Below are 12,634 nucleotides of genomic sequence, written 5' to 3' on the forward strand. Positions count from 1 at the left end.
TGTTTGTAAACCTATTACCTGCCTGCAAAGGGTGTACGTCTATGCAGCATCTCTCAAATGGTTTCTCTTCCCCTATTGTGGTTTCATAGAAAAATGAGCTGATTCTCACAGTGTGCAGCATCTTATGTTCCTGTTTCTATGGGAAGAGAATGTGGAAAATCATAGTATGTGTCTGTGTGGGAAAGCCAGAGCAGATAAACAGGCATAAACGCATGGCATAAACGGTCATACAGGAGAATGCTGGACTGAGCATCAAGGGAAAGGAGGAAGTTCTCACTCTGAACTGATCTTTGGACAAAAACCATTCTTTGGTCCCTTCCAACTCAAACCATTCTAGGATTCTATGAATCTGTGGTGAGGTCGCACCACCAGCTCATACTCAACCATGTGACCTTTTCCTCTGGGCTTCTCTTGTTCCCAGGTACCTGGTGAGATGCCTTCATCATCTCTTGTGGCTCAGTATTGTTAACCATAACTGAGCTTGCCAGGGAAATAAGAAAGGGGATGGTAGTAGTGTGCACTCTTCTAACTGGCTATACTTCACTCCAGCTTCTTCAATAACAGCTTCTAGAACTTAGAAAAGTTGCACATTTTGGATAAAGTAAAAACCAATCATTCATCCAATCAGCTAAGGAAATATTTGTGGTGTAAAATAATCATGTATTAATTGATTCATCTTAAAGATGTGAGCCATCATGTTCTTCTGATACAGAGGTAACCAAGGTACATGGGGGTAATACAGAGAAATTGTACAAGGGGGTTAAAGGAATTCCTTTGCTTAAACAAAAGTATTGTCTGTCCTAAGTACCTGCCATTGCCATCTTGCCAAGGCATTGATTACTGCTGGAGGGGGAGAGACAGATGCTAGTTCTACTGACAAGGGACAAAAGCAGATGATCGGCTCTACTGATAAGCCAGGGAGAGGCAAACTGGGCGCTGACCAAATCTTAGGACCATGACAAAAGCACAGGTGTTTGGCCCTACTGAGAGGCAGACTGGGCGACCAAACCCTAGAACCATGACAAAAGTGCAGGTGTTTGGTCCTACTGAGAAGCGGGGGAGAAGCAGACTGGGCACCGACCAAACCCTAAGGCCATGTGTGAAGGTTAAAAGGTGTAAAGTTTAAGAAGAGGAAGACCCATTTACTCCATCTTGAAGACCCCTACCCACAAGAGGAAGACTCATTTACTTCATCCTGAGACCCCTGCCCATGACCAGAAGGGGCACTGCGCAGGTGCAAAGGACCTTCTGGCTCATTATAATACGAAGCTGGGATAGATACTAAATATGTATAGGCAGATTGAGCAATCTCATGTCTATGTATACCTTAAGAGAATAAATGTAAAGGGACAACAACCCTGAGGTGTGCATGCTTTGGAGGAGCTATCCCCATGCACCTCAGCACTGAATAAAAGCATTCCTACTTTACAACTTTAACGAGTTGTGGAGTCTATCTGCGCATCACTTCCACTTGGGATTTACATTAGCCTGGAGTTCTGAATCTTGAGTTACTGTCTGAAGGTCATTTAATTCTCACATTGGATGTCAGACAGGCTAGAAGATATGAATCCCTGGCTTTTTCATTCACCAGTGACGTGGCCACAGCAGCAAGCAGTCCTCTCTGATGGCAACTGACTGCAGGAAAGGCCAGAGTAGGAACATAAACATTTTCTGCAAAATTTTACATGGAAGATGAAGTTTTTGAGAGGATGGGGTGGGGGTGGGGGAACGGCACCTCAGATATGTAAATAGAATTAAAAAATCTATTTTAATTTTGTGATTGGATGATCCTATGAGTTTCTCTAGTTTCAAACCAGGTCCATAAGGTTCACAGGATATTCCTTTTGTCCTAATCAGTTCCTGTGATGGAACAAATTTGCATTTTTTAAATACCAGTACAGACACCATTAGGCATCAAAATTCCTTTCAGAAGCTACTCTTTCTGCTCATAAGTCACAAAAGCCAGACTCCCACAGCTGTTGTGTACTGCATTCCCCACACTGTTCCTTTTAAAGTATAAAATCAAGGATCAGTTTGTATACTGCCTTGTTTACATCCCACTCACACTAGCACCTAATGATACAAAAGGGACAAAGCAAAGCAGAAAAGGGTTTAACATGCTCCTTCAGCCTCATATCCAAGTTGGGAACATATCTCCAGGAAGAGATGTCACTGAGGAGCTCAAGCAGCCACAGCCTTTGTTGCACTCTGGAGCCTGGAAGCTCATCTTCCAAAGTAAAAATAAACAGGGATGACTCACCAAGGCATATATTTTATTATGACTACTACATCTACCGTACCACAGCTTCCTTGTTCAGAGGAGCATATAAAGCACAGAAAGCCAAGACACATTGAGCTGGTTTTAGAAGTAAAGCTGTTATGAGGACATAAAGTAAATATAAACAAAACCAAAAACCCCAAACAAGCCTCTTGGTCAGCAAACAGAGAGGAAACTTGCTGCCCAGGCAGCCTTGGTGCATCATTAGGGCAGCAACTCTCCAGAGAGCACCTACAGCTGCTTAGAGGATCTTGTGCTCCACCACCTGCACAGAAGTGTCCATTCACAGCTGATACAGAGTGCTGTTGGTAGGAAAATGGGTCTGCTTTCCACATGCTTCCACTGAGGCTTGAGCCTTCCTGGAGAAAATAATGTGCTCCAGAGGCTTTCTTAAGAGTGAAGACTTCCCTCTTGCTCTTCCCACACAGAAGAGATTAACACAAGCATTTACAGGGGAAAAAAGACAAACGAACCCAACCAAACAAAAAAGAGGGCTAGAAGAAACAGAGCACTGATTCAAATTGGAGTCCATTAGATAAAATTCTGTTCCCCAAGGTATCTTGGTGGGGACACACATGGTATTTACCATCTCAACAGCACAACACATCCTATTACCGTTACTCTTTTGCACCCTATTAACAACTGGATGCAAGGATGTGGGGAAAAGCACCATTTTTAGCCCTTGCAAGAAAATCCACCTTGTCCACCCAGGTCAATATTGACAGCCACGGCTGCATCTGGAAGGAGATCATAGTTTTCAGCCAGCCAAGAGCCTCCTTTGCTTTAGTCTAATCCTCAAAACATGCTCAGAATCCCAAAATATGCCAATCTAACAAATTCTATTCTAAATAATTTTGTTTCTGTTTGCTCCTACCCAAAGATCAGTATCACGTTTCCCTGGTAGTCCATTAGAGCATCAGACAGCACATACAGGATGACAGGAAGCCCGGTATAACACTGCATTTCAGAGAACTGAAATGATATTTTGGCTTCTTTTACCTAGAAAGCTGGTGCTCTGCAGGCTGACTGGTGTGCCCTGGGCAGCACAGCGGTACCCACAGCTTCTTCCAGGAACAGCTGCACCAATCACCCAACTTGCTTTTCTTCTAATATGTTCTTGGACTTCCACCTGATTTCAATGTCAGGCACATGGGGTGACTTTAGTTGTACCTATTACAAAAGCTCACTCCAATGGCAGTCATTAATAACTTCCCATACAATGCTCTCATCTGAAAGTTTGACTTCTGGATTTGCACTGGTGCCAAGCTGACTGTAAAACACTGTCAGATCAAGATCTCACCTTTTTACAGAAAGATGTTATACCAGCATGGTTAGCTGCAAAAGCTACCAACAGACAAAACCCAGTAACCTGATAAAAAATGAGGCTAAAATGTATTAGTTCTTAAGTTCTAAGATATGCTTTGAGCATTTTTCGTAGGAATCATAGGACAGCTTGCATTGGAAGGGACCTTAAAGCCCATCCTGTTCCAACCCCTTGCCATGGGCTGGGACACCTTCCACTAGACCAGGTTGCTCCAAGCCCCATCCAACCTGGCCTTGAACACTGCCAGGGATGGGGCAGCCACAGCTTCTCTGGGCACCCTGTGCCAGGACCTCAGCACCCTCACAGGGAACAACTTCTGCCTAAGAGCTCATCTCAATCTCCCCTCTGTCAGGTTAAAGCCATTCCCCCTTGTCCTGTCCCTACAGGCCCTTGTCAAAAGCCCCTCTCCAGATTTATTGTCAGCCCCTTCAGGCACTGGAAGCTGCTCTAAGGTCTCTGTGGAGCCTTCTCTTCTCCAGGATGAACAAGCCCAGCTCTCTCAGCCTGTCTCCATAGCAGAGCTGCTCCAGCCCTCAGAGCATCTTCATGACCTCTTCTGGACTTGCTGCAATAGTCCATATCTTTCTTGTGCTGAGGTCCCTAGAGCTGGGAACAGTAAGCCTGTTTAAACCCTGTTTCTAAACTCAGGTTTGGGTAGTGAGTTGGTTGGTTGCAGGTTAATACTTTCAACCAGGAAAAAAAAACCACATGCAAATGCCAGATTGCTGAGCTAAAACAATGAGCAGATGGCCTTTCTATAGGGGGAGGGTGATGGAGCTACAGCTTTACAGTAATTATTTTAAGTTCTGAAAGTGATACAAAAACCAGGAAGGCAAATCTTTGCGCAAATCAATGAATGCAACCTTGAAAGAAAACAAGAAATATAACGTGGACATTTCACAAAAGAGTGCTGTATTGTCTTCTTGATTCTTATTATCCATTGGCAGGATGCTTGGGTTGCTGGGAATGCAGATACCTGACTTGGGGTTGTGCAGAACAAGACTTGTTTGGTCAGGCAAAGCATTAGCCCCATGTGATCCAAGCAGACCTGTTGCAGAATCAGCTCAGAAATCTCCACATGTTCCTCAACAGCTGTGTTATTAAATCTGATATAAGTGTGATCGGAGGCACCACATAGCTTCAGTGTGTGTACTGCTTCTGGACTTGAGATGACACTTTATATTTTCCAGATACTTAAATGGTAGGGATTATGGTGCAGTGGCAATCAGACTCAATATTTTGGAGCCAGGTTCACAGCAGAAGTCATAGCTGTATTACATATGTAGAAGTGGTATTCAGGGACATGGTTTAGTGGTGGAGTTGGCAGTGCTGAATTAACAGTTAGACTTGATCTTAGAGGTCTTTTCCAACCTAAATGATTCTGGGATTCTTTTTCTACTTTGAATTTTTCACTGTCCATGTCCTTAGCTTCTGTTGCTTCTGATGGTGAAGACCTGATTGTTTTTACTAGGCCCAATGAAAGACCTCTGGTAGCATTCCTCTCTTGGTTGGTGATGAGAGTGAGGATGACTCCTTACTGATGTGAGGTACCTCTGCAGGACACCTGTCACAGACACAGCTGTATCAGCAAAACACACTTCTTGCTTCAGGAAGCCAATGTTGCTGTCTCAGGAACTGCAGTCTGCAGGTGGTGGGGATATGTAGCCCTTAGCCTTGCCCGTGGCCCTAGCCATAGACATGGCTGTAAACCACTTAGAGAGAGGCTCATCAGGACTCTGAAACACTGCTGTGAACACAGCCCACATGCCATCTGTATCAGGGCAGGGCAAAAGACAAGCTCCTGAAGCGTGGACCTTCCTCACCACATTTGGTTTGCTCAGCTAATCCCAGACATGAGTTACCAGCCCTGGTGCTGCCTTCAGAGCATCCCAGTCCACTGCCCAGACTCAGCCCAGTTAGATTTTTGTACAGTCCCCTAGCGGTATCCCTTAAGTCTCCTTTGCCACTTCTTTCCAATAGATTCCCCTCCTGTGCTATGAGGTGAGAGGCTGGGGAAGCTCTGGTGTCCTCAGTCCATCATCACTCCTGAAACTTGCACTACTGGCAGAGTTGCCAGGAAAAAGAAACACAAAGCCAACAACAGAAGCCTTTCATTTTTCATCAGTTGTTCTACCTCAGCAGAAACAGAGAGGCATTTTCTGTCTCCCTATGGACGGTGTCTTCCTACTATGAGCAGCCTTAGAAGGTACTTAGAGGCTCTTCTTGGCTTCATTCATCATCCTTTCCTAGAGATACAGGCAAAAAAAAGGAAATGTTTCCCTTTGAAGGAAAGACTTTGTTTAATGCTGGTAAGGAAGGGTTTGTTAATTCAGCTTTGAACTTGGAAGCTATTTTAGGAACTTCTGGGCTCCTCCTTTTACCTTGCATGCATCTTAGCATATCTCCATTGTTCACAAAAGTCCCTGTACCTTTCCCTGCCTCTTGAATGCACCAGGAGCTTCTAAAGACATTGTGCCATTGTTGAGTGGTGTAACTACAAATAGGCCCATCCCTTTGGTACTTCACTCCTCTGAAACAACAATCTGAAGTTCCACCAAGGGTGCTAATGAGGATCCAGCCCTCCTACCCCCCATCAACTATGCCCAGTTATTCAGAAAAAGTTTCAGGAGATGAACTGTCCTGGCAATCTGCTGCCTTGAGCAGCTGGGTACCACGACTCCCCAGCCCGAGGGTATATCATCAAATCCTACAGGACTCCCACTCCAAACCCGTCTCTGACCTCTTTCCAAGAACTCTTCCTATAATGCCTATTTCAGGTGAAAATAGTTTTATCCCAAGAAGTTACAGAATTATTGTCCCTTTATTTAAGGTGAAAAAAGTCCATTTCCAGCTACAGCAGTGAACAGCACTTGGAGATTGATTCTGGCCACAGGGAGGCTGACCTTCTCTGTTCAGAAATTCAAGGGCAGAATGGTGACACAACCTGGGGCACAGGAGGAGGCATATGAGAAGAAATGCAAAAGGAAGAAGCAAAGAAAACACATGGAAGGTTGGGACACAGCTGGGATATCCCGCTGGGATACAGCGAGCACACCCTCTTGGAAGATGGTACTTTGTGCCCAAGGAGGTACCTCTGTCAGGTCTGTGGCATGTGGGTAAGCTGCACTGGAACAGGGACACCCCCAAAGGCACTGCAGCTCCCACACCAGAGCAGGGAAGGTACAAGAAGCAAAGAGCAGAAGAAGAAAAGAGTAAGAAGCAAGGAGTGGTAGACAAAAACTATTAAGCAGTGACCCCAAAGTCCTGCATTGTCCATTGCCTCACCAAAGAGAGTGAGTGCAGTGTGTGGTGAAAAGGTGGGGAGTTTGGAAGAGCAGGGAGAGAAACCTGCCACAGGGGGAGATAAAGAATCTCCCTACATGTTTGTTGAACTGCTTGTCTTCTAAACCAGTAATAAAAAGTTTGTTAGTTGGCAAAAAGTTAAACAAACTGAAATTCCCTTAGTTGAGACTGTTTTTTCGCATGACAGCCTATTGACCTGCAAGATATCTGCTCCCTCTTTAGGGGTTTATCTTCCTTTCAGTCTGTGGCTGACACAACATCCTGTGATTTTGTCTGTTCTCACTGTCCAGGTTTTTCACAAATGCTGTGGCATTCTGGGTTAATGTATAGAAATATAATTTTCTTCTCTGAAATAAATCTTTCTAGCTGCTATCCTGGATTCATCCTTGGGCAGGACTTTGCTACTGCAGTTGTTCCATGTTTGTTTGAAATCATGACTCAGTCAGACTTGCACCTAGTGATGAGACCAATCAACAAACCCCTATGATCAAAGAAGGGCTCATGAAGGAAGGAAGGAGAGGCAGCCTATTGCAAATAAACCTGAACTGATCTCAACACAAAGGGCACTGGAGGGCAGCCTTTGTTTCTGTTCAATTGGCTGTATCAGATGAGTGGATCAAGTGGTTGTGTACATGTTGATCAAAAGGGTTTGAATGCTTCCCTGAGTTAGCAAGACCAACAGCAGCAGGATGTATTCATGGCTCAGTCCCACAGAGAGTATAAAATCTGGATGACAAGCAACAAGAGCTCTGAAGAGAGCATGGGCCCCTTTGCAGGGATTAGGGATGGTAACAGCCATGACTGTGAGTATTTAATGGAGACTGGTAGTGGGAATCACCTTCATGTTGTGACTCATTGGTATACTGTAATTGCTGTTTTCTGCTAGCTGTCATTTGAGCTTGCATTGTGATTTCAGATCATTGCTGTACCACTCTGCTTAATCAAAATTACATGTAACATCAAATATCTTCAAATAAGAGAATTTGGTATTAACCATTAAATCTTCCGTGTGTGGAATGTCTGTAAGATCCTATCAAGAGAGTGTAGGGCTCTGACAAGCTATAGGTGAAAAAGGTGGCTTGGGAGTCCTGAATCATTGAACTGCCTATAACCATGTGATTCTTCATGAGAGACTTGACCTGATCTCCACAAGTTGTGGTCAACGGCTTGATGTCCAAGTGGAGATCAGTGATGAATGGTGTTACTCAGGGGTTAGTGTTGGGACAGGCTCTGTTCAACATCTTTTTTGGTGACATGGACAGTGGGATTGAGTGCACTTCAGCAAGTTTGCTGATGACACCAAGCTGTGTGTCTGAATCTCATGAATTTCAACATGACTAAGTTTAAAGACCTGCATTTGAGTCAGAGCAATCGCAAGCACTACGTGAGTTTTAAGGTCCCTTACAACCCAGGCTATTCTATGAGTCTATGCTTCTATAAGTTTCACTCTGTTTAGTATAATAGCCTAAATATCATTTAATAACCACATTCTCCTTCAGACAATCGCAACTGTCTTTGCTGAGTGCAAGTGCAGAACAAACTATGCAATGGAATGACTTTCAGTGTGCTTCCATGATCTGAAATGACCATGGAATGTGCTTTAACACTTGGGTGTGAGGTCATTTCTGATGGTATAGAAGCTCAGAGGTAGTGATCTCACCTGTCACAAGATGCACCAGCATCCTTGAAAATGGGGAGCATTGAGAGCAAGTCTGGCGTTTCACTCACGCACAAAAGATTGTCATCTGCGATAAGAAACAATAAGATCACTTTGTTCTATTTCCACAAAAAGGATGTAAACTTCATTTCCCTTTCCTTGGGAAGTGATGCACTAAGCACCAGGTGCAACTTTCTGCAGTCTGGAGTCTGGAACGTGTTAGAGGATGGGTCATTTCGTGCAGCTGGATTACAGGACCTGTCTTCTGCAGCTGGAGTTTTCCTGTCCCCCTTCACCATGTGCAGAAAAAGGAAGGGCAGCCTCCAGAGCCAGGCTCCGCAGGCCTCGCAGGGGTGTTGTTTCTCTTTTGTGGGGGAAGTTGATGTACTGCTTTTCTCTTTCAAACTACCCCTATCTGAGGGATAAAGCATGGAGCAATGTGACTAATCATTTTGGTCTTCAGTGGTCTGAAATCTTTGCTGCACTGGGAACTCTGCTGACTGGCTGCTCATCTCATGACTCTGCATCTTCCAATGGCTCACAGCAGGGTGCTGCATGCTTTTTTGAGCAGGCAACATTCCAGTGAACATCTGACCAAAAGGGCTGGAATGACTGGTGTGAGGTCATTTGTCATGATGAACATCCATGCCAAAGGCCTCCATTCAGTTTATTCCATCTAATGTTTTAAATTACTGCTAGGACTGTAGTACTCTTTCCCATCCTTACAAGTTTGATATTCCTTCGCAGGGTTGCCTGTATTACACACAAAATTCTGTGGAGGTGTTTGAGCCTAGTATCATTTCCTCAGTGAAGCTGTCATGCAAGCCTTTGGCTATCCACAGTCTTCATCTTACAATATTTTGACTTTCAATATTTTGACAATAAAGACTTTCTGTCTTTATTGAAAGTTGGAATCACTGCTGATGAGCTGACAAGGATTATCAAAATCTGTAAGACTGAATCTTCTCTTCCTGTCTTTTGGGACAATATTCTGATGAAATTCAACCTAAGTTTTCATCCAAGCTTTAGTCTGAATCTTACCTTGTCAAAATATTGACTGTTCCCCTAAACTGCCCACATCTAAGTCTGTTGCTTCCACATATGTTATGCAGGTGTCTCTACTCTGTAGCATGGCCACCTCAAAGTCTGTTCATATGTTAATTTGGCCTAATACTATTCTTGATGTCTCCAGGCTTGGAAGAATGGTTATCTGAAGACTATGATTCTCTCTTCCAGCTGAGTGGTGGTTTTTGAGTGGTTCTGCTCACATTCATAGTGTGAATTCAGATGGAGACAAGCACTCAGAGAGCTCACAGGAGAAAGAAAGTTTAATTCCTACTTTTTTCCTTCCTTTAATATCTGTTCTGATACTGAGGGAAAGCACTTCCAGAGTACATACAAGAATGGCATGGAAAGCAAATGGCTGCTATGTGCCTGCACCAGCATTGCTGAAGGATCAGCTTTTGATTGTGATGATACCCACAATGTGAATAAGCATATTGGCAACATGTTTTAAGACAGAACAGCCACAAATAAGCAATATATCCTTTTTCTGGCACAGAACTTGGGATCAAGGGGACAAAGAACAAGTGTATTCTTCCAGACAGAGTCTAAATCTGGGTATATTCATTGTGGAGGAGGTCTCAAATCACTCTAGTCTCAGTGGGCAAGTCACTTGGAACACTTCAAACCTGCTGCTGCATTTCAGGATGTGCTGTGGAGCTCGGCTGGTCATGGAGGGAACTAGGTCACCACACCATGTAGTTGCAAGCCAACGAATGTTAGCAAGGCAGCAATGCACAGGAACAGTGTATGCCAAATAACATCAGTGCCATGGCTCCCCTGCTAACAGCCATTCAGGACTGAGTTAATAGGCTGCAGAACAGAAGTCGTCAGAGAAAAATGTAGGGAAACAGAGTAGAACAGCCACTGGGAGAAAATGAAATTGTTGGGTCTTTGCACAGTAGTACAGGAAAAGTCCACAGGGTGTCATCGGAGCATCAAGGAACAGCAAGAAACCCCAACCAACCAAAACCCCAAACGTGACAAAACAATCAAGCCCCAAATCCCTTTCTGGAAAGTAGGCACAGCTTTTGTCTTGGGAAGTCCATGCAAAGTATTTGTAGTGGCTGTAGGTACTCCTGTGCTGAAATACTTTAAATGCTACTCAGGAGTGAAAACCATTTATCTCTTTTGCAACTTTTTATAACAAGTACATCTCAAAGTACTTTACAAAGATGATAATAAGCTTTAACACTGCTTTAGCAATAGGAAAATCGGGATTCAGAATAGCTTGCTCACCATGTTTCAGGAGCAAGGTCAGGAGAGATGAGCTCTCCAGAGAGCCACGAGTCCTGATGGTCCTTGTTTCCCCTGGCGTGGGAGAACAGCAGAACCTTTACAACCCCCATCCAGAGTGACAGGGTGGGACTGAAGGAGAAGCCAGGCTCTGTAACTGCAAATGTTACTGGTTTTCTTGAACAAGACTGAGAAATAAACCATTTGGTAAACGTTGCTATTAGCTCCCCTTGTGTATCTTAACCACACCTCCAAGGGGTTTGGATCGTTTGGAGACAAGTCACTGTCTGGGTGCCTCATTCTTCACAGACAAGAGGAGAGAAGGAAGAAGAGGGACCAAGAGCTGTATAAATTTCTCTGGACACATCCTTCTATCCTTGGCATAGGAGGCAGAGGTGTGGGAATGTCACCCCCCAAGACCTTCCCAGCACAAATGTCATTTTGATGACCCTGGCACCCAATTACTTTGGACAGAGTCCTAAATTTGCATCACTGACAGCATGAATGTCATTGTTCTAAGAGTGAATCTGGCCTGGAGACCAGTGTTACCAGAAGCTGCTCTGCAGCTGTCCAATTACAGCAATCACTGTAAGAAGACAGTGTGGAGTAACCCAGCGCGTCTCTTGCAAAGTGCCCCACTCCAGACCCATACACCGCAGCAAGCAGCAATGGCTCTACCTTGACCCCTGCCCAGCAAGTCTGGGCCTGCTCAAACCATCTTCTAACAGTTTGAAAGCACAGCTGGATACTCTTCATGGAGTAATTACCTGTAGTTGTTGCCTGCTGTGGACCTTGCCTTGGTAGCCATTTGCCTTCATCCCATCCCACTCACCCTCTGTTAAGAACCACACAAGCTTCTTGCTGGTTCTTCTGCAGCTCTTTTAACCCATGTCTTCAATAGGGGGTTCCATTTCAAAGAGAATCTGAACACGCTGGGCTATGTCAGGCTTTATTTAAGTTCTAAGTAGCTACTCTACATCTGTGAGCGTCTGATCTTCACCACAGCAACCAGGCCACTCAAATGTCTATGGTATATGCTACATCTTTGGTAGTTCAGCTGTATCTCTCTTGATCTTTCAGTTTGTACCATGCTTGTGGCCCTTGGTCCCCTCACATGTTCTTTTTATACATTGGACTTGGACATGGCAGTCACAGAGGGGCAACAAGCCTCCACAGGCGCTTTCCTTCAGAGGTGGGGTGAAGATGTTTGTCATCTCTCAAATTTTCACTTGTTTTCATCATTGAAAAAAGTAAATATTGGCATATAGAGACATACCAAATCTTAGGCTTATATTTTAAATTTATGACAGCAGAAATCCTATGAACTGCAGTGAGGAAGGAACCAAAACTGCTTTAGTGAATTAACCCTCAATTTTCTAGATTTCAGTATAAAAGATCTTTTTTGAACTGTCAGTATATGGGACACAGCTCTTCAAATCATACATCTATAATGTGGTTCAATATGCTTGTAAAAACTGCATGGTGCTGTGTAATCCCCCAGGACTACAAGGGACAGTTGTTCTAGGGAAGCAAAGAAGTTGTTCTAGATCTTGGATCTGAGAAAAGATTCTCCTCGCTGCTAAACCCACTGAATGTTGGCATCAGAGAAATTGCAGCAGATAATTCATAGAAAGACAAAACAACCCCTAAGACCAAGTAAACAAATCACAAAACAAACCCCAGCTACGCTGGAAAGCTCAGGCATGCCTGGGTATTTTCTGCATTGCAAATGTGAACTTGGATCATTGATATTCATGGTATGCAGCAGCTGAGG

Source organism: Melopsittacus undulatus, chromosome 3, assembly GCF_012275295.1.
Source record: "Melopsittacus undulatus isolate bMelUnd1 chromosome 3, bMelUnd1.mat.Z, whole genome shotgun sequence".
NCBI classification, from domain to species: Eukaryota; Metazoa; Chordata; class Aves; order Psittaciformes; family Psittaculidae; genus Melopsittacus; species Melopsittacus undulatus.